Genomic DNA, 26,407 nt, shown 5'->3' on the forward strand with positions numbered 1-26,407 from the left:
ACCATATTGCAGGCATTTTCTGCCTGGTAGACAAGCGGGCGGATTGCCTACTGGCAGAAAACTGCAGGACATCTAACCTGGGCTTCTATAGGAATTCTATAACGCATATTAGCAAGCCCATTATCGCCGTTTTAGCTGCAGTTTCCTGCTGCTAAAACGGTGATAATTTTAATGAGGTTCCTTGCTAATATGCCCCTATGTTTTAATGGCCACAAATATTGCTACAGTGTTTTCTAATTGCCATAGTCCCCAGTATCAAAACTATTGGCCAGTGTGGCGAAGAGCCATCATTTCTCGACAGTGACCTTTGTTCTGGGTTAAAGAATTTCCAGAAACTTTACCACCCTGATAGTAAGACATGTGAATTCTGGGTTAAGTGCAGCGGTAAGGGCTTGCCTTCATGTTCGAATGGCTGCCTGGTTGTAGGTGCCTTACAGCTTTATTCTGTGGTCTATTAACATAGCAGGACAGATGCAAAGGAAAAATATTAAGGTCTCTTTTTTCTCCTCATATGCTTTGCAATTTGTCTTGAATGGTTTTAGCCAGTGGGGTAATTATCCCAAAGTTGTCTGGATTCCTAGGCAAAGATCTATGAACTTGAGTTTAATATGGTGTGGAAACCCAAGGTTGGAATATTGCTGTGGTTTTGGTGACTCATAAGAGTCGATGAATTGCCAGGCATGAGCATGCTTTGCCAAGGTCACTCTATCTTCTTGAATGGAAAGAAGTCTAGTTGATTTGTTGAGGGTTTTTACAACTCAGCAGATAAAACCCTGGTAATGCTTAGGGCAAAAAGGCTTGCAGCAACTGCAGGGCATCGCAAAAACAGCATCTGAATATTGATTTTGAATTTGGCTTATGTATTTCAAGCCAGTCATTTGCAGCTAATGTGTTGTCCTCTGCAATCTGAATATATGGCACATTTGTGGCAAGTGATTGTTTTCTCAAGCCTAGCTGGAGGCACATTTGGGACTGCGATGAGTGGTTTGGGAGCCTATAACATGTCCAGTAAGAATTTGCAATTAGCAAATCCAACAGCCTTACCACCTTCTTGCTTGGCATTATTTCACAACCATATGAGATGGATCTATGCAGCTTCACTGCATGGCCTTTTGAAGAGGCCCTAAAATTGGGCTTGCAGTGATTTGAAAGGGTCTGAAAGCCTGTACTTAGAGAGCCGGCTTTAGATTGCATAGTATCCATGTGTGTGACAAAAGTGCCTCTTTAGTTGAATATTGTCCCAAGATATTTGTATTTTGGTTTGACTGATAATTTGATCCCTTCTATAAACCATGATCCAGGTGTGTTTATTTTCTTGCTGAATTTCACCACTTTTGTTTTTCTATAATTAATTTGAAGTTTGCGTCGCATAGTGAATCTTGAAAGGGCATCCAGATGCTGTTGTCTATTAATCGGGGTCATACTCATCAGGAGCAGGTCATCAACATATAATATTTGGGGGATGTGCATAAGATCCAGTTCTGTGGACAGGCTTGAAAGTGAGACATTAAAAAGTAAGGGGGCCAAGTAACACCAGTGATGATATACATTTTCTGAGAAAACTTGGTGCCGTCACCCAATTTGACATGTTTTTGGTATAAAGAAGTTGGAGGGCTTCCATAATTTCCATTTCTATTCCAATTCTGTTACGTTTTTCTCACAGAGGATCTTGGGGAACCCCATAAATTAATCTTGAGGAAACAGGTGTATAGAGTTGATCTTGCAATGAAAGCCTTTGCAAAACAGAGTGTCAGAGCAGCTAGATTGGGTTAAGCTCCCTGGCCAGCATGGAATCCTGTTTTGTTCACTGGGAGAAGTGCCAAGTTATCCATTCATTCTTGCAAATCTCGCAGCACTAGAGTTGCATAGTCCTTGAAGTCGATGTCAAGCAGGGCTATTAATCAGTAGTGTACTGGGTCACCACTGTCTCCCCCTTTACAATTTGGGAGCATTACGAATCCACGCCAAGAGTCAGGAAAAACCTGGTGGAGATTCACAGCACTAAATAGGACACAGACATTTTGCCCATGACACTGGGTTAGCTTTATTCAGGGCAGAGGGGAGTCCATTAGGACCTGGGACACCTTCGATTCTACTCTTCCTTATTATGATTTCTATTTGTTTGGGTTTCATTTGACTAGTTCTTGTTGCCTATTAGGTAGCTCGTCCCTCGTATTGCCGCGGCTGACCGAATGTCCTGGGGTAGTGACCCTCCTTGCTTAATTCCTGATGATACACTTCGTGTAAGGTTGGTTTACTAAAAGTGTCTGGACCAGAAGGCTGCCGCAACCTTGGCGAGTTCCTTCGGTTGTATTTGCCTATGGCTCTTCTAGCCTTATTGAGTAATGTTTTTGCAGGTGTTAAGTCCTGACTCCTGACCTCCTGCGTATGTTTGCACCAAAGTACGATCTTTATTTAGTTTATGGATTATTTTCCAAAAAGCTCTGGAGTATCTACAATTTCATGTCTGGGGCATTGTTGCCCAAAACTTCTTAAATGCTGTTTCTTAGTCCGCCACACACCCCTCTTGTACTCTTGATACAGTTTCCTTACTTTGTCTTGTTGTCCCTTTGTCAGATGGTTGCATTTCAACTATCGACACTCCCAATTTAGAGCTCTTCTTTGCTGAGATGAGATTTTTTTTGACAACCACGGTGTGTCTCTCCGTTGGAAGATGATTGGGGAGGGTTCTCATTGCCATGCTTTCTTATCAGGATCCTACAGTGATGCTCCCATCGCAAATTGCGCTGGATTGTGTGATAAGGGGCCATATGTATCAACAACCCGATTTGCGATTCTGTATTTTTCCATTTTTTGCGAATCGCAGATTCAGAATCGCAAATCGGTATGTTTGTAACAAATCACAAAAAAAAGAGCGATTCGGTAAAAATCGCTATTTATTTGAGAGATCCCCAAATGCAATTCCTTAACCTTAAGAAATCGCAAATTTGCGATTTCTTAATGGAAAAAATTGCAATTTTGCGAATTTCGCAAATCAGCCAACCGGAAACTCAGGTGCAGCATGATGACATCACAACCAGGAAGTGACTCACTACCCATGCTGCACCTGAGTTGCTGAGTCAGAGTCAGAGTGAAGGAGTGTTGGAGAGTGAACTGTGCTTCTGAATCAACATGGCTGAAAGTGGAGACATGCCCAGGCAGGAAACCCAGCAGCAGCAACAGGAGGGAGAAAGTGCATGGAAGAGGAAGCAGAAATTCTCTGAGGCTGAACTGGAGGCATTAAACCAGGAAATGGTGCCAAATCATGAATTAATGTTTGGCAAGAAATCTCTGAAGGTGCCAGAGACCCGTAAAAGGTGCTTTTGGGCTGACATACAGCATAAAGTTAATGCACTGGGGGTGACACACCGGAGTGTGGATGAACTACGAAAGTGCTGGTATGACCTGCGCCAGCGCTCCAAAGAGAAGTTAGCTACCAGGTTGGAGCAGTCCAGGCACACCGGTGGAGGGACCTCAACAGTGTCGGACTCAACACCTCTGGAGGAACTGGTGGAGGGGACCCTGCAACCAGAAAGCATGAGGGGCGTGGCTGATCTGGACAGCCCTGATCAACCAGCATCTGGACCAGGTAAGAAGCATGCCAGCACACCCCTAACATCCCCCAAACACCCCCCAGCAGCGGCCTAGGGGCAGGAAAAAAGATTTGTACTCCAGAGCAGGTACACAGGCAGACACAGCAATGCATTATGGGAGATGTAGTCACATGAAATTCAAAGTTGTGCATATTCTGCCAAGCAATTCAGAAATAGCATGTGCAGGTCAGGAAAGGGAAATAATTAACAAATGTAATCCCAAACTGTGAAATTAATTCATTTACACAGTGCAAGTGAGTACAGTTAATATTTGTGTGCTGTTCTGTCCACAGCACCATCAACAACACAGCCTACAGGCAGTGGAACTGTGAATGAACGTCCAAACTCAGGAGACGCAGGGCATGAGGAACACACAGATGGGGAGGACAGCCCTGTCAACCCTCAAAAGAAAAGAAGGAGACACATAGTGAGACCACTACCACCAATGGAGGACGAGGCAGAGGATAGTGATGAAAATTTGCACTCTGATAACACACAGCCACAGCAAGAGGTCCATGCACAAGACCACCAAGTCCCTCAAGGCACAGGCAGGCACAGAGATATTGCACAACCAGCAATAATGAACGTCGGGGTGAGGAATCTGTGTTTGCCGGCCTGGAACTGAATATGTTGCAGGTGCAGCGCCTGCAAGCGAAAAACATAAAAGCATTACAAAGAGAGGTGAGGACAGGCTTCAGGGGAATAACAAGTGAACTGAGGGGTGCCATGCAGGCGCTTTGTGAAGAACTGCGCGCAGACCGTGCTGCTAGGTCCCGAGAGCTGCAGCGCCTGTATCGATATACACGGGCCATTAACCGCTTGGCCTCTGCCACAAACCTCCAGTCCAGGCGCAGCATAGACATGCAGTTTGCACTTGGTAGCCAGGATATAGCTACTGCACTTGTGCAGGTAACATTTGCTGTTGACGAGCTGCGGGCAGTTCGTACTAAAGGGCCTGGAGTACTAACTCCCAGTGAAGAGGACGCACAGTCAGGGCAGAGCAGCAACACCCCACCACCCATCATGGAGAGGTGCCGTAGTGGCAGGAACAACAGGCCTACAACGTCCAATTAGAATAACGCTGTGCATCATCCAACAGAGGCCTCAGCTAGGCTGTGCCGCACATGAGGTGTTTACTTTGATAAGACTGGGAGAGGTGATCTACAGACTTGACTGTACACTCACTCCTGTTTTCTATATAGCACTGTGAGTAAAACATGTGAATGAGAAATGGAGCGTGACTAGTTGGCATTAAGGATGTGTGACATTATTTCTCCTGCAATTAAGGAATAAAAACCCAGTCACACACATAAGATATGGCATTGTGTCATTTTTTCTTACCTAGAAATAGTTGTGCGTAATCTCATCACGCCTCTGGTGCCCAGCTGCTGCACCAGCTACACCAGCTACCATACGTCCTGGTCCAGTCCCCTCCACGTCAGAGGCTTCGGATTCACTCAGCTCCACTGGTGTGCCTTTCCTGGTGGCAATGTTATGCAGCACGGCACATGCTACCACTATCTTGCAACATGTTTGTGGGCTGTATTGGATTGCACCTCCACTTTTATGGAGGCAGCGGAATCTGCTCTTCAGTATCCTGAATGTCTGTTTGATGGTGCCTCTGGTTGCTATGTGGGCCCTGTTGTATCTGCGCTCCCTAGCATTGGCAGGATTGAGGTAGGGCGTCATGATGAAATCCCGGACTGCATATGCACTGTCACCTGTGAGTTGAAATGTTAATGGCTAGTCACTGAACTGCATATGGTAGTCAGTACAAATGTGCCCTATGTTTAAATGCATTTACCTAGTAGATATCCCTCTCCAAACTCCCCTCTTGAGAGTCTACGGTATAGCCCACTGTGACGGAAGATGAATGCGTCATGTGTGCTGCCTGGATACTTTGCTACTATGTCCGTTAGGATGTGTTTGGCATCACCCACCACCTGTATGTTTGGTAAATGGTAGCATTTCCGGTTCCTGAAGACGTACTCATTGTTTGGGGGGGGGGGGGATATTACAACATGTGTCCCATCTATGCATCCTATCACGTGGGGGAATTGGGCAATTTGGTAAAAGTCCTGCTTGGTCTGGTCTAGTGCCTGTGGGGTGCTGGGGAAGTAAATGTGGTGTTGCATCCTCTGTACCATGGCATCAAGGAACGCATTGAAAAAGCGCGAAAGTGCACTTTCTGACACCCCTCCTGCTGAGGCTATCACCCCCTGAAAACTACCTGAGGCCAACAGGTGTAGTGAACACAGGACCTGGATGTGAGTGGGGATGGCTTGTGTCCTGCGTGTGGGGTGTTCTAGGAAGGTTCTGAGTTCTTCAATTAAATCATGAATACTGTCTTCATCCAGTCTGTAGTGGGTGTAGATGTCCACCTCAGTGCGCTGGTAGATGGTGATGTGCGCACGGAATATCCTCTCCTGGCGTCTCCTCCTCTGTGCAGCAGCTCTCAGTCGCATCCTCCTGGCTACCAGGTAAAGCCCCGCCATTGTGGAAAAAAGTCTGTTGAATTCTGGTACTGTTTAAATAGGTTGCACCTGGTTACCACCTGCTCCTACTTGGTGGTAATTGCGATTCTGTAAATTGCGAAATTCCGAAAATCGCTATTTGCGATTTTTTCATACATACCATTGCGATTTCTTGTTTTGCGATTTTCCGTTTGCGAATTTTGCAAACTAAGAAATCGCAAAAATAGGTAATCGCTGGAAATCCACACATTTTTCATTCTCTCAGATTAAGGAATCGCATTTTATGCGATTCCTTGTTTTGTGCAACATTTTCCTACGTACATTTTTATTTAAATTTGTTTATTGGGTTTTGTTTGCATTTTACAACCAACATAGCAGTGATTATACGGTACAGTAATACATGACCATAGGTACATTGTTCCAAAGAAAGCGCTCAGTGTTCTACTCCCTTCGGCGGTCTTGTGTCCATCAACCACACCTAACCGTGTGATCTATTAGCGTTTACCTCATGATCCCCTATAGGGTCGGTTGTTCACCCCTGAGCAGAGCGTAGACTGTCCGTGGCGAGTGTTCAACTATTCTCGGCATGGTAGTGACCTCATGGTGTAGCAACTGGTATGTGGTTGTCGCAGGGAGCGCCGACAGAGTCAACGCGATCCACAGCTGCATGTGTTGTCATGACATCGTCATCTATAGGTCTGCGAATTTGCTTGTTACATATGTTCACATAGTAAATTAATTCAATCTGTAGGATTTCTTCTTGCCGTTGTGCTTGCTAGTTCAGCTGCTTCAAGTTTTCTGAGTATGAATCAGAATTTAAAATATTGGCCCGAGCATGGAACACAGGTTGAAGATTTACCGCTGTTATCTGCGTGTCATGGTCACTATTCTCACGCTCTTCAATTTTAAAATCTGTCATATATTTAAAAATAGCCAATGAAGCTACCGTTTTTCCATTTTTGATGTATGCATCCAAGCTGGGGGTATGTCCCCTGTAAATCTTCCATTTAGAATTCGTAGCCCTGATGCTGTTAGGCATGAAGGAAGCCATGTGCCCTTAGAGTCACTTCGTCTTCATATTGACACTGTCTGTTGTAGGACATTCCATATAGCTTCTTGTACTTGGAAGTTACCATCAAATTCTTGTACATTAAATAAAAGTTAGAGCTAAATTAAAGGTCTTTTCTAGAACTGGAATCGCTGCCAGCTTTAACTGGTGTTCTGGGTTGAGACAGATATGCAGTAATATTAAAGGATGTTTTACTCTTTGTGCCCAGCTCTCAATTTTAAGTGCCTGGAGCCAGTCCTCAGGGCAGGGTATTGATTTGACCAGAAGGTTTAGTTGCAGCGAGATGAATATTGCCAAACCCCCTTTTGGGCGTCCTTTGCTATTCATGCTGGTTGCAGAATTCCATATTTCTCACCAGGGGCATCAAATATTAAGCCTATGTCCTACTCGCATGTGAAAGTATGGCTTGGGATCTGCCTAAGTTACTCAACCACTTCAGGGTTATTGTGGAATCCAGATATATATGAGCAGATGAAAAATAAAGATACAGTAGGGCCATTGTTGTCAATTGTCTGCTTCCTGGTGGTGATAGCACGCGGAGTTACCTGACCAATTACCATACTCACCTGGGCCCATAAACATACACACATTGAACAGGTAATCCGGACTTTTACCATTTGCCTATCAGGATTTTATTTATACTTTAGGACTTATACCTATACACATTGACTTACCAATCCTTGTCACCTGTATTTAAAGTCCTAAGGGATCGAAAAGGGAGTTAGCATAATAGGTAGATAATAACATGTACCTTTATAAATAACCACAGACTCAGGAAAGTTTAAACTCTTTATCTATGTAAATTCTTATATGTCAAAGTCCATACAGAAGCAATTAAAGCCTTTTCAATTAGAAAGATAATGATTAAAGCAATGATATGTAGAAATATTTAGAGACTTCTTTTAGGCATTGAAACATATGGAAGGCGGAAAAAGGAAACAGTACAATGACGTACCCACACAGAGTTATATTTACCTAGAATGGTGTGAAGGACAACCCTGGCCACGGGCTGGGACATAGAAACAGGATTCCCGTTATTCAGGTGCCAACAGGACAAGACAGGTGCAGATCGGGACAGGTGAGGACCAGGAAAGGACAGATGCAGGTCAGGACAGGTAACCTCTGCTAAGTGCAACGCTAGCGTCACACCCCTCTCTGCGGGTAACTGTCGGACCCCAATTGGGTTATCAATTCTTCTCCCTCAGCAATTTATCGATTCTTCTGACAGAGTGCTCCACCAGCACCTCTGCTACCGATTCTTCTGACAGAATGCTCCACCAGCACCTCTACTCTCGATCTCCTATAGACGGCATTGGGTCAGTGACAGGTCAGCTATTCAGACAAGTCGGACAAACTAACTAGCTAAGCCTACCTTAGTTATACCCTTTTCCAGAGCAATGTACCACCCCCAATGTTGCAAATTTGTGTATTCCCTTGATTTAATTGGTCAAAAGGAGAGGAGAGGTCATCGCATCATACCAGTATGAGATCATTTTCATTCAATAATTCATATTATCGTTCCCGCCCATAATTTTATTTTCCCATGCACTTTTATTCTACCCAGCATTATTGTAGCAAAAGATATACAATGTATTAACGTTTTATATTATTCTCTTCCTCCGGAGAGTTCATGGGGTAAGGTTCCCAGGTGCATCGCAGGCAAGACTGTCATTGGCATGGTTTCAGTGTCACTGCTTGAGAATTCTTGAACTTCCGGCACATGCGTATTCAGGGTTTCAATATGGAGTTACATTCACTCTCCAGGCCCAAACACGAGCTAGTAGCAAAGTCAAAGAGAAACAATTTTAGAACAAAGAATAAATGAATGCTCTGTATACCACTTATCTCTACACTATTCCCAATACTTTAATTTTAACTATAGCATTAATATTTAAGCAAAACAAACACTGTTTAGTTAAAGCAGTAGCAGGTGCATTAGTATGTAAAACATGAAGCAGCCATCTTTAATACTAGTGCGCAGCTGCAAAGAATTCCCACCAAGTGAAAGATACGTCACACCACGCGAGTGTGGCAGACGCATGCGCAAAAAGAGTTCTCGCGTTTTTGTCAACCATTTTAAGTCACTCGAGTTACTGTTAGTAAAAGCACATAGGTAAGGTTCCCCTAAATCCTAGAAATGCCGAATCGGGTAGGGCAATTATTAGTTTGACGAAACACGTTTATTAATAGGTTACATATTATTTCGAGAGGATTGAATCCGAGCAAGTCTCTTTACGTATGAAACCTTGCTCCACCTGTGGCATGTACTGAGCTACGTTCCTCATTCATAATTCTCTCTTTTCTGCCACTACCAAGGGGAGTCAAGACTAAACGAGTTTTACTAATCTGCTTGCATGCTTGAATACTTACGAAGTCGGATGGGTGTATTTTAAAAATGTCCAAGTTTGAACCTGTTAAGTAAAACCTGCAGTGCCAATCGGACTTCTGATAATGGAAAAAAGGATTGTTTTTTTTTTTTAAAACCTTTATTGGCATCAAAAGGATATACAAGTCTAGGCCTACAACCAAATCGGCCGGCCGCAATGTGTAAAGCAATCAGAGGTTCCAAGGCAAACATTACAGAATCAATCAGCAAGAAGCATATGCAGTACAATCGTAAAAAGGGGAGAAGAGACTTAGGAACCAGAGGGCCAAGACACAGGAACAAAAAAGGTTAATTTTATAATATGGGGATAAGGCATACGACAGGCTCACTTTCAATATAGAGACGTCCGAAGTCCCAGAACCAGCCTCAGCGTCAATAAGGGGGTAAGGGGCCGCAGTACAGGAGAGACAACACAATGCACACAGGAAGATCAGGATAATTGAGACATAATCGACACCTGAGCATTATCATCGTCACATGCCCACCACCCAAACCACAGCTAAGCCAGAACAGAGGGATTGGAGAAACCTCACATCAAAACTAGCCCGTCGTAGTGACCTCTAGGAAAAAGGAGGGGGGGGGGCGGGGACGAGGAAAAGAGCGGGAAGAGGGGGGGAAGGAGGGGGAGGGGAGGAGGACAAGGTGGAACAATGAATAAAGGAAAAAAGAAATGAAATATAAAAACGAAAGAAAGAAGACACGTCGACACAGGCGTCCCGTGGCGGGAATACAGGAGACAACAGGAGTATCAGCACCAGTGAGGGTACAGCGATCGAAAAGAAAAGCAACCGAACCGTAAAAGGAGGGTTAACGACGCCACACACCCCACCCCGAACACACCACGGGAGGCAGGGACAGACGCGGCATTACGAAAAGGAGATACAAAAGGGCCATAGAACCATAAAAACAAACAACAAATAGAACCCAACCCACCCATCCCACCCTGCACCCCTGTAGAAGGCTATGGCCTACCCTTCAGACAGCGTGCCTGTCGCCCTAAACCAGAACCCGAAATATAGCGAGAAGGAAAGAGAGAAGAACGAGACAAAAAGAAACAGAAACTGAAATAAGAAAACAGGAGGGAGGAGCATAAGAACAGAAATCAATATGGTCGGCCGCCGCCCTCCGCCCAACCAGACAATCGCAGCAAAAACAGACCAGGACGACACCCCATCAAGCGCCATAAAACGTACAGAGGAGGGGACCTCCCACCGCTCCATGCGTACAAACAACTGCGCCACTAAGTCGTATACCAAGAATCAACCAAGAGTCGTGCATATCACCCCCATCCCTTCCGAACCACAAATCCCACCCACCACATGACAGTGTAAAATGAGATACTAAATACAAGACCAGCATACAATCGAAAAAAGTGGTGACTACCATAACAACATGGGGGGTAAATCGGTCCGCAAGGGAGCAGAAGTCCAAACAGAGAGTTTAAATGCATCAGCAATCGCAGCACGGATGATGAAAAACAGGAGTTCAGTTTCGCCGCTGGGGAAGGCGAGGGGGTCTCTGTGATAGACAAAGGCAAATCCATCGGAGCAGGTGCAGGCGGCAGTCCACCAATAGTTCCAGGCATCCGTGCCGGACAGGGCCGCGGCACAATGTCCAAGTCCCCGGGGTCAGAACCTCTAAAAACAGGGAGCACCAAAGTCACCGACACACAAAACGGTCTTCGATCAGCGGCAGCAACACTTGCAGCAATCGAGGGGGGCGAGGCAATGGAGCCACTGAAACAAGAGGGCGGCAAGAAGAAACGGCTGCCCAAAATGGCGGCAGATCGCGGCGGACCCACAGGGACATCGGGGGCCAGGGATGCGCGCAGGGATCTCAGAGCTTCCAGGATATCTCTGACCATAAGCTCACGCTCACCAGACCAGACCCCCGCGCAATTAGGCAACCCAAGCCCGCCGCCACAGGGCGATTCTTGTTTCAGAGGGTCGGCCGCCATTTCGTGAAGTCAGCCCAGTCGCCGCCCTCCACGACCCCCGAAAAAACAGTTAAAAAATGTAGGACTTTACAGAGCTCCGGGGGTCCCAGCAATGGCAGCCTTGGTGCCGAAAGGATGTCCGCCCAATACGGGTCCCCGCCTACACCAGCACCGGCGCCCCCAACAAGCAGAGTCCGGGTGCAGAGGACCAGGGCCGCCGGACAAAGCAGCGGCGGGGGGAGGACCCCTTCACAGAATCAGTCCCCGGTGCATCTCACCCACCTCAGCCGCGCGGTCACCAGGGCAGGCCCGGATCAGGATCGCCGGGAGTTTCGCACAACGGCTCTCATCATTGGTTCACGCTCTCGGCCGGGGCCGAGAGCCGTCGGATCCCACAGGCTAGGTCCCGGTCTAGGTTCCACGGAGGCCCCGATCTTGCGGAGGGCACAACTTCGGAGCCGCTACACGTTGAAATCTCCGGGCCAAATGGTAAGTACAAACAAGGTGTTCCGTTTCCAATTCCCCGATAATGTGTCGTCTCCGGACAGGATATTAGACAGGATACACGATCAGGCCGGAGGGCTGCGGGAGCCGAGCTAAAAGGCGACCATTACGCTCGCTTGGCTCCTCCCCCGGAAAAAAGGATTTTTAAGCAACTGCTTCTTTCCAATCCGCATGCCATGAACAATTATTCTCCATGATAATGGGCTTCCCAAAATGGGGTTTCGTGCAGCTGGCACAGACCGGTGTGACATTGTCTCTGGGTGCATTGCTTCCAAAGGCTCTTGCATATTTACTGAAGGGCATGGAAAGCGGTTATCAAGGTAGGGGATATCTTAATGCCCAATTCCCAAAAGGTTTATTTTTCTCCTATCACTTTAAGGCTAGGTCTGATTCTGCCATGTTGTTCTATGTGGGTCTGTCACTCATGATCTTTTAGGTTTTATGATTGCTAGGAAGGAGATGTCTGGTGAATTTAGGTTTTCAAGGGATGTAATGTCCTTAATGAGTTTCATCAAGTTGCCACAGCTTAACGTTGGGGCACCTGCAGGACTTTATTGCCAATTGTTTTGGGCTATTGCCCATAAGTGCCAGTAGCCGTCTTATTGGATGCTTGATTGGGGCCGGTTTGTACCATTTTTGCTTCAAATGCTCTGCACTCCGGTGAACACTTGCCCTCTTTTACAATGAAGGTGAGTGCGCTGTTTCTGAGGGGATGCTTGCCTGAGGTGGACTGGTTCGGGCCCGACTGGGGATTAATGTGGCATCTTCACCTTCACAGAGATTGGCCTAAATTTGACTGGACCAGTAAATGGTTTCCCCATCGGCAGCTGGTTTTCCCATCTGAGCTAGATTTTTGGTGAAGATTGAAGATAGTTTCCCTTTGACCCCTTTGTTGTCTGAACAACTGTTTTGGAATTGTGTTTCATTTATTTACTTAGCCTTTTGTGCTTTCTGTTTGACAGTGGACCCTGCTGACTTGCAGTCTTTTTGACTTGACTAGATACCTCCTCTCCCTCAGCTGCATTCTTTTGATATCCCTGGGATTCACTTGCCAGAGATGTGTTAGTTCCTAGCTGCCCTGGTGCCTAAGAAATGGCACTGGGGTGGCAAATGTCATGCAAATTCACTTGTAGAGGAGCTGCTGGGGATGCCAGTTGGGTTATTGGTTTTGAAGTGACCTCCTGCACATCCTTGGCATTGTCAATCAAAGGATCTGATCACTGGTCAGATATTGCACCACGTAAAAGTGGATTTAGCAGTAGGTGTGGTGTTTTAGGAGGAAGGTTTTGGGATGCCCCTGCCCCCAATAGGATTGCTTCAGTGCAGATCAATGGGTTCACTGGCCAGTTGTCATGGGGAGGAGGATGATGAATCTGCATCCACTGAGTTCCAAGAAAAGCTGCCTTGGCTGATGGTTGGGTTCATTCTTTTTAATTGATTAATCAGTGTGCCCAGCTTGTGTTTTTCTTTAGTTCCTCAACAAGGCTGTGTAGGAAATGTGTAAGTGTGCACAACATTTCCAATATGGATGCTCAATGACACAAAGCAAATGTGACTTCTGGATCACACTGAACTCTGGAGGCTCTGCCACAATATGCATCAGGTCTAATGTAGTGGAACCCTCATCTACAGACCCCCCCGGGCCGAGAGCACAGTTCAGCGACTCGATCACCGACCTCATCAGCACACATGCCGTCGCCTCCACGGACTACATCCTCCTCGGGGGCTTGAACTTCCACCCCGAGAACAACAGCGACAACAACCCCACCACCCTCGCCAACCTCAGACTCAGACAACTCGTCACTACACCCACCCACGCCGCCGGCCACACACTTGACCCCATCGTCTCCGCAAGCTCCCATGTCTCCTTCAACCACACCACCAAGCTCCACTGGACCGATCACCGCTGCATCCACTTCACCTTCTAGAAACCAACCACGTACCACCGCACCCTACAGATGCCGCACTGCTGCTGGACCAAATTCACCGAAGACCAGCTTTCCACCACCCTCGCCTGGAACCCACCCGCAGACGTAACCGACTCCGCCACCGCTGCCCGCAACCTCAGACAGTGGATCAACAACTGTGCCAACACCCTTGCCCCGCTCAAGAAGCCCTCCAACACCCACACCAGCAAGAAAGCAAGCTGGTTCACCAAAGACCGCCAGGCCTCCAAGAGTACAGACCGAAAACTAGAAAAAAAACTGGATCCGTGAATGAACTCCGGAAAACTACACAAATCACAAGAACACCACCCGCAAACACCACCACCTCATCAGATCCGCCAAAAGGACCTCCTTCAAAGACTGCCTAGACAACAATGCACACAACAGCAAAGAGCTCTTCAACGTCGTGAAGGTACTCACCAACCCCATCTCCAACACCAACGACATCCCACCTTCACAAGACCTGTGCGACTCGCTGGCCACCTTCTTCCACCGCAAGATCACAGACATCCATGACAGCTTCAACACTGTCACAACCCCGACAACCACTGAGACCCCCGCTCCCACAACCACCACCCTCACCAACCACCACCTGCTCGCCTGGGCCAACATCAACAATGAAGAAACCACCAAGATCATAAACACCGTCCACTCCGGATCCCAGAAGACCCCTGCCTATACCACATCTTTAACAAGGCCAGCAGCACCATCGCACCCAATCTCCGTAAAACCATCAACATCTCATTCGAAACAGCGACCTTCCCAGAGAGCTGGAAGCACGCAGAGATCAACACCTTACTCAGGAAACCCAAGGCTGACCCTAAGGACCTCAAGAACTTCCGACACATCTCCCTGCTCCCGTTCCCGGCAAAGGTCATCGAAAAGCCCATCAACAAACAACTGACCAGCTTCCTCGAGGAGAAAAGCATCCTAGATCCATCCCAGTCTGGGTTATGCAGGAACCACAGCACCGAAACTGCCCTCCTCGCCGCCACCGATGACATTAGGACCCTACTAGACAACAGAGAAACCGCAGCCCACATCCTCCTGGACCTGTCAGCCGCCTTCAACACAGTCTGCCACCGCACACTACGAACACGCCTCTACAATGCTGGGATCAAAGAGAAGGCCCTGGACTGGACCTCCTCCTTCCTCTCCGGCAGAACACAGAGCGTCCGCCTCCCCCCTTCCGCTCCAAAGCCACTGGGATCATCTGTTGTGTACCCCAAGGCACTTCCCTCAGCCCAATGTTGTTCAACTTCTACATGGCACCACTCGCCTACGTCGCACGACAGCACGACCTCAACATCATCTCCTATGCCGACGACACCCAGCTGATCCTCTCCCTCACCAAGGACCCCCACACTGCCAAAACCAACCTCCACAAAGTAATGAAGGCCGTAGCCGACTGGATGAGGAACAGCCGACTGAAGCTGAACTTGGACAAGACGGAGGTCCCCATCCTCAGATCCACCCCCTCGGCCTGGGACGACTCCTGGTGACCAACTGCACTGGGAACACCCCCAACACCCACTGACCATGCACGCAACCTAGGGGTCATCTTCGACTCTACCCTCTCCATGATGAAGCAGGTCAATGCCGTCTCCTGCTCCTGCTTCAACACCCACCGCATGCTTCACAGAATCTTCAAGTGGATCTCCACCAAAACGACGGCGGTCACCCAGGCCCTCATCAGCAGTAGACTGGACTACGGGAACGCATTCTACGCAGGAGCTCTGACCAAACTCCAGAAATATCTCCAACGCCTCCAGAATGCCTCCACACGATTGATCCTCAACATCCCTCGCCACAGCCGCATAACACCCCACCTGAGAGACCTGCACTGGCTAGCTTTCAACAAGAGGATAACCTTCAAACTCCTCACCCACGCACACAAGGCACTCCACAACACCGGACCACCGTACCTCAACAGCCGAATCAGCCTCTACACTCCCATCCGCCAGCTCCGCCCTGCAGACCGCACCCTCGCCACCTTCCCCCACATCTGAACAATCATCGCTGGCGGCAGATCATTCTCCCACCTCGCCGCCAAGACATGGAACACCCTCCCCATCTGCCTACGGCAAACTGAAGACCTTCTGACCTTCAGGAAACTTCTCAAGACCTGGCTTTTCGACCAGTAGCAGCCCCCCCCCCCCCACTAGCACCTTGAGACCCTCATGGGCATGTAGTGCCCTTTACAAATGCTACGATTGATTGGAAGAGACACCAGTGCCCTGGTATAGACTACAACGTCAGAGGCCCAACATATAGCTACTACTATCAGGACCTTAACTGTAGCCACTGTTGCCATCACCTTACATGCTCCTATTACTCAAACTGCAGTAAATGTCATTATGCAGGGGAGGAGGATTTGGGAAGAAGAGGGTGTACTAATGCTAGAGAAAGGGATAACCACAGTGGCAAGATGTATTTATGGCACAAGTTCTTCATACGGACTCTCTGTGTGCTTTGGTCTAAGCTCTTCACGCTCTCTGCTTCTTTCCATATAACATAATTGGTTACATGTACCTAAGCTCCTCATACAATCAGACTATGTGCTCTAAGTTCCTGATGCTCTCTTTTAATTTGCCATCGACTTGTTGTGTAGCAGGCATTCAGGCCTCAGAACCTTCACTATCTGTTCATGTGCACCAAGATCCTCTCTATCTGTTCACACACCCTAGGTCTGCTACAATTTCACATGTTGCCAAGATATTAAAGTCCCCATTATTGGTTTTACAGTAAATGGTGTGTCAATATCATACCTGGATCTACCTTTATCTGCTGGTAATTCTATCCACAATACAGAAATTATAAGTTTTACTGGGTGTTGTAGTGTTGAAATTACATGGCTTAGTATTGCATCCAGTACTACCTGCTGCAAAATGGACTTGATAATTTCAGTCTGGAAATATCAGGCCTGGAAATATTGGGGCTGGTATTAGGTGGCCAAGTATGAGGTTGCATGCATAGAAAAGTGCAAGAAAAAGAAATCAGAAAAGTACAAGAAAAAGAAATCACATCATCAAGAAAACACACAAAGACTTCATTGAGCCTATTCATATGACAGGCATATCTCTTTACAGACTCACTCTTTCTCTTCAGAGCAGAAAACAGCATTTGTGGCAGCCACCTTGTAAAATTTGGAAATGGTTTGCACTGACAAAGTGAGAGCTCCAGATCCTTGCTGAAAAAAGGGTTAGAGAGGATTCACACGTTACGGCTACCTACGTGCCAAATTTTGGCAGGCAAATACAGACAGCAATGATGTGGTGACTTCTACCACTAAAACAGCAGATGAGTAGAAATAATGGTTCAGAGATCTGAAGTGCCAGTTCTAGGAATTAATGACAAAGCTGCCTTTAATTCCCTTGTACAGGTAGCACATCTCCCCCAGATTTGCAATTGGAAATGTGGCAGGAGAGATTCAGAAGTATTAATCCCAGCAGCATTAAGGGACTAGCAAGTGGCATGGAAGCAGGAGGGGGTACTCAATTTGAAAATTTCCTAAAAGCACTCACCACTCTTACTCTGAAGGTACACCATCAAAATTGTTGCCAATGGCATTTATTAGCTAGTTCTTACTGAAAAATTAGTAAAAATATTTTTGGTTAAATATTGATATAGAGTATTTGCATACATTTATTCAAAAAGCCAAACTAAATAAATTAAAACACAACATCACTGTTAACTTATTTTTCAATTAAATAGTAAATTAATTAAAATAAGTTCAGTGAAATTAAAACTACTTTTCAGTTTAAATGAAAAAGTAAAGTTAAAAAATGAACATTATTTCATTAACAATTACTAACTACTAAAAGTGATGTATAGAATGTATTAAACGTAATTTAATTATATTTTAATAAACATATTCTTACAACATGTTATAAATTCGAAATCAGTTGTTAAAACTGTTTAGAATTAAATAACTAATATGTATTATTTTTAGATTTTTGTAACATTAAATTATATTTAACTCTATTTTTAGCTATTTTAAATAATTTAATTTATTTTAACCTTATTTCGTCTGAGGTTTTATTTAAGTCATCATCTCCATAATTTTCCATCGGAGGGTGTTGCAGTTACAGTGGTTGGCCATGTGTGGTGTTGGACTTAAACTTGTTTTTTTTCGTTTTGTTTGTAGTAACTTACTTAAACTCTTAGGGCATGATTAAAAAAAGTAAACTTACGCTTTTGTGTACATTTACGGCCTATCGGTATTCACAAACCGTGATTTAATAGTAACTTTACGACTTCCGAGACTCCACAGTCGGGCGAAGAACTTGCATATAAAAAGAAAGCCTGCTACTCTTTTTCGGTATTCACATACTATGGTTTAATAGTAACTTTATGACTGCAGAGACTCTCCAGTCAGGGCTGAGAATTCTGCACAAAAAAGATAGAATTGTCCCCTCTTTTTACATGCGGAGCTCGACTCAAAATCTGTGCAGTTGTAAAGTTGATATTAAATCATATTTTGTGAATACCGAAAAAGAGTAAAATTATATAAAAGTGTAAGTTTACCTTTGTGAATAAGGCATCAAGTTTGTGAAAGCTGAAAAGTTGTAAACTTACTCAAAAGTGTAAATTACGTTTCTGAATCATGCCCGGTTACTCCACAATCAGTATTTTGAGATCCTTCTCGCTCAATGCTTGCATACTATTTTTCCAGTTGTTAGAATGGAAAATTATGCTTTTGCGTTGTTTTACATAAATTAGCATTCATGGCGCTATTTTGTGTAAGGGCGCCATTTTGTATCATAATCAAACCTAATCCTTTGCCATATCCGTGAAACAGCCTTCTCTAGGTCATGTTTCTTTGGAGCTGAGTTTTGCTACACTAATTAATGCACTGTTCTTATTAGCGCATACCTTTCCTGTTAGATATAGGCCTTCTTCCACTTGTCTAGTGGTGGGCACAAGCGGAGTGAACTTGAATAGTAGATAATGTGTGCCCGGTCTCAGAATTGAAACTTACTCCTTTGTAATTTACTGTCCAGCTGCATCTCCCTGGAAAATTCCATGGTGGGTATGCTTTCATTGGTTTTGAAGTGTACATAATGTATCATTATGCTTACTGATGCCAGTCCCTCTGCAGCGCTCCTAGCGACTGGGCAGACAGAGCTCCGCTCTGAGTATCCTCTGAATAAACTGTTGGGGTCTCATTTATGAAAAGTGACGCATCGCTGCGTGAAAACAGCGATGCGTCACTTTTCATTGCGCCCTCCTTGCGACACCAATGATGCGTCATATTTACACTATGACGCATCATGGCGCAAGGAGTTACAGATACGTCAGTATTTCTGACGTATCTGAAAGCGCAAAAGTCACGCATTGCTGGAGTGTGTCACAAAAGTGACGCAACTCCAGCAATGCATCCTTTCAGATGGGAAAGCCCCATGTGAAAGGGCTTGCGTCAGTCTTACGCCTGCTGTGAGGCAGGCGCAAGATTTTGACGCAACAGCGTCCTAAAAGTGACGCAGTGAAATCTCATAGATTTCACTGCGTCACTATTACGAGGCTTTTTGCGGGGGAACGCCCCCTCTGCATACATTATAACTGACGCAGGTATAATGTAGCGCAGGGGTTTACAAAGTGACGCATCTGCTTAGATGCGTCACTTTGTAAATGTGGTGCAACAAGGCACATTTTTTACTCCACTGGTGCGTCACTAAAAGTGACGCACCAGCGGCGTAAAAGTGACGCAAGGGCTCATAAATGAGGCCCTTGGTTTGTATTCTCTACTGTCTGACCAACTCTTCATTTTGTATGTAAGGCGGAGAGGTGGTCTTGAGTGACCCTGGTGACCCTAATCGGGCCACTTCCTTCACAGTTGCATAGCATGAAAATCCTAAAAGCATTTGACTCACATGCTTGCTTCATATGCTATATATTATGATTTCACTGCTGTCTGTGGGCTGCCAAATTTCTATTTAAAGTTTATTTTGTTGACCAACAAATTCCACTTCTACATATTCACTTCTTTAGTCTATGATATACCTATTCAAATATCAAATGTATTTTTAGCTACACATTTTAGTTTTTCTCTCGTTGCGCCCACTTTCACAATTTAATTTGTTTTGTCAACTGTGGAAAACGAACTTCGTATCTTCAGTAATGGAAAATTCCTTTGGGAATGAGTAGTCCTTGCTGAAGTACTGTACTGAGGCAAACAGTCTGTTTGTTGACCCTACCATGCTTGTTCTAGAGTTTTATGAATTTTTAATTGGTTTGAGGATTATGTAAATAAAGCTGACATGTAATCCCTTTTTTCCTTTGCATTCAAAGCATTTATTCCGCTGGTTTGAAGTGAACCTGGCTTGAGATGCAAACATCTGTCTGCTGAAAACATTTCATTGTATCTGCAGATTTAGTTTCTCAAACTGATTGTGGCACAAATCTTTCCATTGCTAAAAGCACTGTAGCACAGCCTTCCGTTGTCTGCTGCACGAAAATACTGGGAACATGAATAATTTCAGTAAATACAGCCTTCCTTGATATGTGTGTGCACATGGAGCCACATTTACAAAGTGTTCACGCAACACAACGCAGTGTAGAAAGTAAAGTTGCTTTCCTGTGGTGTGTGAATGGTAGAGAGCAGGACTTCGCCATATCTACTGAGACGTGGCACAGTTCTGCTCTCTCCATGAGACGGCTCAAATTTGGCAGCCATGAGCCAATGCAAGCATCCTTGTGCCATAGTGCAGAGGTGTCTGTGTTATTGGTTAGGACAGTTTTTGTGCAGGAAGATGTCCCTTCCTGTACGAAAACTATGCTTTAAGGCATTTTTCTCTTTGTGTATGTTGTTGAATGCAGCACACATGCAAAGAGGAAAAAATGAGCCAAAATGAAATGATTTCTCCTTGTTACGTCAGGGAGCGGAGGATTGTTATGCAAATCCCTGTCTACATTTCTTTGTAGATAGGGATTTGCCTCAAAACCCATAGTTTGTTGCATGAGAACACCCATTCACCACCCTCGGAAACACCCATTGCTACAAAGTAACACAAGGTAGCACATTGTACTGCAAAGTATAACTTTGGGTTGCAATCCAAGCAAATCAACATTTGATTGGTTTGTAAATCACCAGAAGACTTTGCGTTGGGTCTGTGTTAAAAAAGTAACACCTACCTGATGCAAAGGCTTTCTAAATTTGGGCCTAGATGTTTTGTGAGTTAGGGCCTGCTTTAGAGTTGTGCGGTAACATGTTATCTGCCAAACAGTGTAGACATATTTTCGGTCCTCCTCTGTGCTCCTCCACTCAATGTAATGTACAGCAGAACTCCAATAGGTTCTGCTTTTGAAAATGCGATGTGATGGTGCAGGAACATTTTTAAGAGTGGACAGGCTGGTGAGGGGTGCCCGATGAGAATTTCTCAATAAGGGGCTGATCTAAAAAGATTATTTTTAAACGTGATCATCTAATTAATGTAAGTTTCCTTCCAAGAATTGAAAAGATTTCAAACTTAAACGAGAATTAGAGATTCCCAAGAATATATAGGGAAGTCTGTTTTTTGTATATGTTTCACTAAGACATAATTCTTAACATTTTTTTAGGACTGGCCACATGGCAATATCTTAACTAGTAAATATTGTAGAAAAGTGGATATTTAACTTTTCACTTTCATGAAAAATATATTGTCACTTGGAGGAAACATTTCTGCTACAACTCAGGAAATATGAGGCGTTAGGAGGCTTTACTCTTAGCTTTAGCAATCACACCAGACTGTTTTAAAAGCACAGAGGTCGTCTAGAATTTAACAGTAATGCCACCATTTTGCAGGTGTTGTGGAGAAAACACATCCACCGAAATGACAGATAGGGGTCGGATGCGCTCAAAGAGTCCTGCTGTACAAGTGAAGCTTTTTTCTGCAAGACGGTTCATGCTGGTATGTTAGAATTGTCATCATCATTGCGGGTAATGGAAACATGGTTTCAAACTTGGAGTACATATTCAGGACTCACACTGGAAGTACTTCTTGGGTTACATCAGTGTCTGTCATAGGGCATACCATGGAAAATGATGAGAAAACCTTCATTTGGCAGTAGTTTTACCACTATCATTCTCTTGGCCAATCTGGTCTTGGTTCCCCTGAAGGTCCTGTAGCAGATGTTCCTGGTCATGCCTGTAGAACTAGTCCTCCTCTTACTACTCCTGATTCTCCACCTTCTAATGTTGTCCCTTGATCTGCTCTTCCTCTTCATACTCCTGTTCCTGCCCCTGTTCCTTCTCATATGGGTCCCCCTCCGCCTGGTCCTAATGTTTGTGCTTCTGGCTCAGCCATGGTACGTGTACTAGTATTGCCCCTCCTGGTGATCTTAGCCTAGTGTTTGTATTTCTTTTGGTGTTCCTGGTTATCCTCTTATTCTTCCTGGAACTCATATTCTTTGGTATTTTGGTTGTCGGGTCTTCTTCCTGATAATTTCCATTCTCCCTCCATGCCCCCCTTCTACTCTGGGTCCTCCTCTATATATTCCTAGACTCTGTGGTCCCTTTTGTCCTGATCCTTCAGACCTTTCTAGTGGTATTGGTATTGAAAGTCGTCCCAGTCTGTCCATAAATGGTTCTGTCATCCTGGTACTTCTAGCTTAACTGCTTTACTTCCACCTTGTCCTAGTCTTCCTGGTCAATCTCCTGGCCCTGCTTGCCCTTTTGGTCATGTTCATCATGGTCCTCCTAGCTTTTAGTCTTAGTGTGCATGGTCCAACTTGTGGCACTGTTTCCTTATTCAGCTCCTACTCCCATACCTCCTCTTCCTGCATCTGTCCCGCCTGGATGTGGTTCACTTGGTGTTGTGTTTCTCTTCGTCCACCTCATGTTGTTCCTGGTACTCATCTGCAGTCTATTTCCTATTAGTATCCACCTTGTTATCCTAGTTAAGTGGTCCTCTGTTTCATCCTCTTTTCTTTCCTTATATGGCTTCCATGCTTGCTTCCACAAAAGTGAGAGGGTATGCTGCCACAGAAAGAAGGAGCAAACCTGACCTGGCTTTCAGCTAGGGTAGTGGGAGCCTATTTGAAGAGCCATGTCTTCACCTTCTTGCAGAATTTGAGAATTTAGGATCTGACTCTGATGTGCAGCAGCAGGCTGTTCCAGGCTTCAGGGGTGATGTAAGAGAACATACAACCACCAGTTCCGGTTTTGCATATGTGTGGGATGTGCACAAGTTGGAGTCTGGCTGAGCAGAGCTGTCTGGAGGGTTTGTGGAATGTGATGTGGTTGTTAGGGTAATCTGGACTTGTGTTTTGTAGGGCTTTGAAGGTGTGCTTTAGTAGTTTGAACAAAGTTTGTTTTTGTATTTTTGTATGGGAAGCCAGTGGAGCTACTTGAGGTGTGTAATGATATGCATGTGTTGTGGTAAGTTTAGTGTGATCTTGGCTCTGGAGTTCTGTATGGCCAGGGTCATCTTGTCAGGTGTGTGCTGATATAGGTGTAGAGGGTGTTCCCAAAGTCCAGTTTGCTTGTGATGAAGGCTTGGGCGATAGTTCTGCATGTGTATGTGTGGGGAGCCACTTGAAGATCTTCCTCAACACTTTCAGGATGTGGAAGCAGGAGGTGGTGATTGAAATGACTAGGGTTGTCAAGGTGAGCTGACAGTCAATGACAACTTCAAGATTCTCTCGTCATGGGAGGTGGGTGTTGGTCTGATTTCTGATGGCCACCAGATGGAATTTCATGCTGAGGAATTGTTACTGAAGAACACAATTTTTGCCTTGTAACTGTTCAGATTGAGAAAGTTGCTGTTCATCCAGTTGGTGACTTCACTCATGCAAGTGGCAACCTTGGTGGGGGAGTAAGGTATTTTTTCTGCGTCATTGACACTGGTTAAGACATTACTTCCGTGGGTAAGGATGATGCTGCTGAGCAGGATTGGGTAGGTGTTGAAGAGGCTTGGGCGGAGGGATGTTCCTTGTGATACTTAACATATGAAGATGTAAGTGTCTGAAAAGTAGGAGGCCAAGTTCACTGCCTGGCTCCATTCAAACAAGAAGGAGGATGCCAGTTTCATGCAGTTGTTGGAAGAGGATGGGGTGGAATACGGTGTCAAAGGCCGGGGAGAGGTCCAGGAGGATGAGGGATGTGGTGTCTCCTCTGTGCATGATCATACAGAGATCATCGTTGGTAGCAAAGAGGGCTGTTTCCATGCTGTGGTTTCATCTGCAGCCGGAACGAGTTGGTGTTGTCATTTGAGATGTCATTAGTGATGTCATCAGTGATGTTACTGACCATGTCCTGAGTGATGTAATATGTGACATCATCAGCAGTGCATTGCGGGCGCGCAAGTTATAGTTAGCTCAACTAACTATAACAGGTGGTTTTATATGAGTCAAATGTTCAACTAACTATAACGTCCCTGTAACCTATGTTTTTTTTGTGAATTTCAAAGGTTTTTTAAATGCTAATTCCTAACTATAATGTCTGTAAAACCTATGGTTTTTTCAGTGAATTTCAAAGATTTTTGAAATGTTAATTTCATATTTTAATGTTTCTAAAACCTATATTTTTTCTATTACATTTTTAAATATTTTGGAACTCTATTATACTTCTTTTTTTTTATTTAAAAATTATGTAATGTTTTATATATTCCCCCAAAAATATGTATATATTTTTTCGGTGGGGGGGAAACTGCACTCCCTTACCGGTAGCGTACCAAGCTCCATCACCACATGAATCCTATCCGCCATATTGCTAAACTCGTAAATAATGTGCATTTCGTATCCGACGAGTTTGTGGCACCGCATCCCGCGTAACATCATATACGCATTAAGTCACCCCAGGTGCTACTTTGGTATCCGACGGGTATGCTGTACCAAGCCACTCATTACATCATGAACGTATGGGTTGTGCACGCTGTGCGTTGCGTATTCGACGAGTACATACTGCCAGGCCCTGTGTTACGTCACAGACATATAGTATCGTGCCGGCTACGCCATTCCCTTATTTTTTGGTCTCAAAAGTATATCTAACTAACTTAAAAACGTATATGAAAGCACGCGAAAATCTAAATTATTTTAAACATTTATATATTTCTAACTGTAATAAACATATATTATGATAAATACATTTTGTCACAATCGCGTTGGGTGCGGCCTCCATGCGCGCTCGGTGCGCGAATGCCATGTGACCTTAAAAAAATCATTTGATTGGTTCCATAACATTTCCCATTGGAACAGTTGGACGACCCCACCCATTTTACCGAGCTCATGGTTACGCACCTGCACGCCGCGAGATGTATCAAGACCTGAGAACACTTTTGGCAGCCTACGCAGCAGCCCCATACACACGCCTATTCCCTGCTGATGAGAGGTAACGACCTCGAAACACATGTCCAGGGATGGCCAGCACAACGGTGGATACACACGACATTTTTTCAGAAGCGCACACGCTGGAACGAACTGCATTTACCATAATGTACAGGGGGTGAACCCGCTGGTAGGAGGAGCAGTGTGCGACCATATGGATTTTCATTAGTATTTTAGGGTGATAGCTCAGTGAGTTGTTTTATCACAAAGATCCTTTTCGAGTTTGTAAATACCAGTCCTTCTAATAAAGCAAACTAAGGTACGAACTAGCATCAAAGTGCTGCATTCAAGTTGAAAATCATGGGTTTATAACCTTATTGCTTTTCCTCTCAAAGCTTTTGTTATTCTAAGGTTGCTAAAAAGGGTTCCTTCAGGTAGCAATGCAATTTTATTAGGATGACACCCCAATCATTGTGTTACAGTTATGGGGCAGCTTTAGTAACACTCCACCCCTAGTTTGCATCAACAAAGTAATGGAAACCTGGTGCAAAGAGTGGTTTTGGGCTTACTTTCAAGCGCAAATCCTGAATGGCATTGGACAGTTACCCAAATGTAACACAAGTAGCACTATGCTCTACTTTATGTCAATGCAGCATACCATGGGTGGTTAATGAATAGTTCCACTCTCTCACCCAAGAAGTTTGATGCTAATCCTTAACAACTAACTTTGGTAAAAATAGGATTGACAGTTAAAAAGAAAAACCTCCTCGAGGTAGGCGTAAAGTTGGAGAAAATATGTATTTTCTCTAAACCTTTTCACCTTTGCATCTGTGCTGCATCATACAATACACATACAAACGTGGTAAAGTATTAAACTTGTTCAAAGCCTAGAATGTTGTGTTAGAAGGGTACCTTTCCAGTATAAAACCTAAACTTGACATCATGCACAAACCCTTGCACTCTGGTGCACAGATGTGTGCATTGCAATGGGCAGCCCAAGTAACACAAGCAGTAGAGTAGGGATCAACAGCAACACATCTTAGTAGATATTCAGATGTTATACTCTCCTTTTCAAGCAACGCAGCACAGCAACTCTGGTTACTGCACCTCATAAAAAGTACTTAACGTGCCCTTTTTTTTCTCTAGACCGAGCACTCTTAAAATATAATGCCTACCAGTATGGTTGACATGTGACTCCTACACCTTGTAATCCACAATGTGGTAAGTAACATTTCCAATACATTTATTTAGA

Source organism: Lissotriton helveticus, chromosome 6, assembly GCF_964261635.1.
Source record: "Lissotriton helveticus chromosome 6, aLisHel1.1, whole genome shotgun sequence".
NCBI lineage: Eukaryota > Metazoa > Chordata > Amphibia > Caudata > Salamandridae > Lissotriton > Lissotriton helveticus.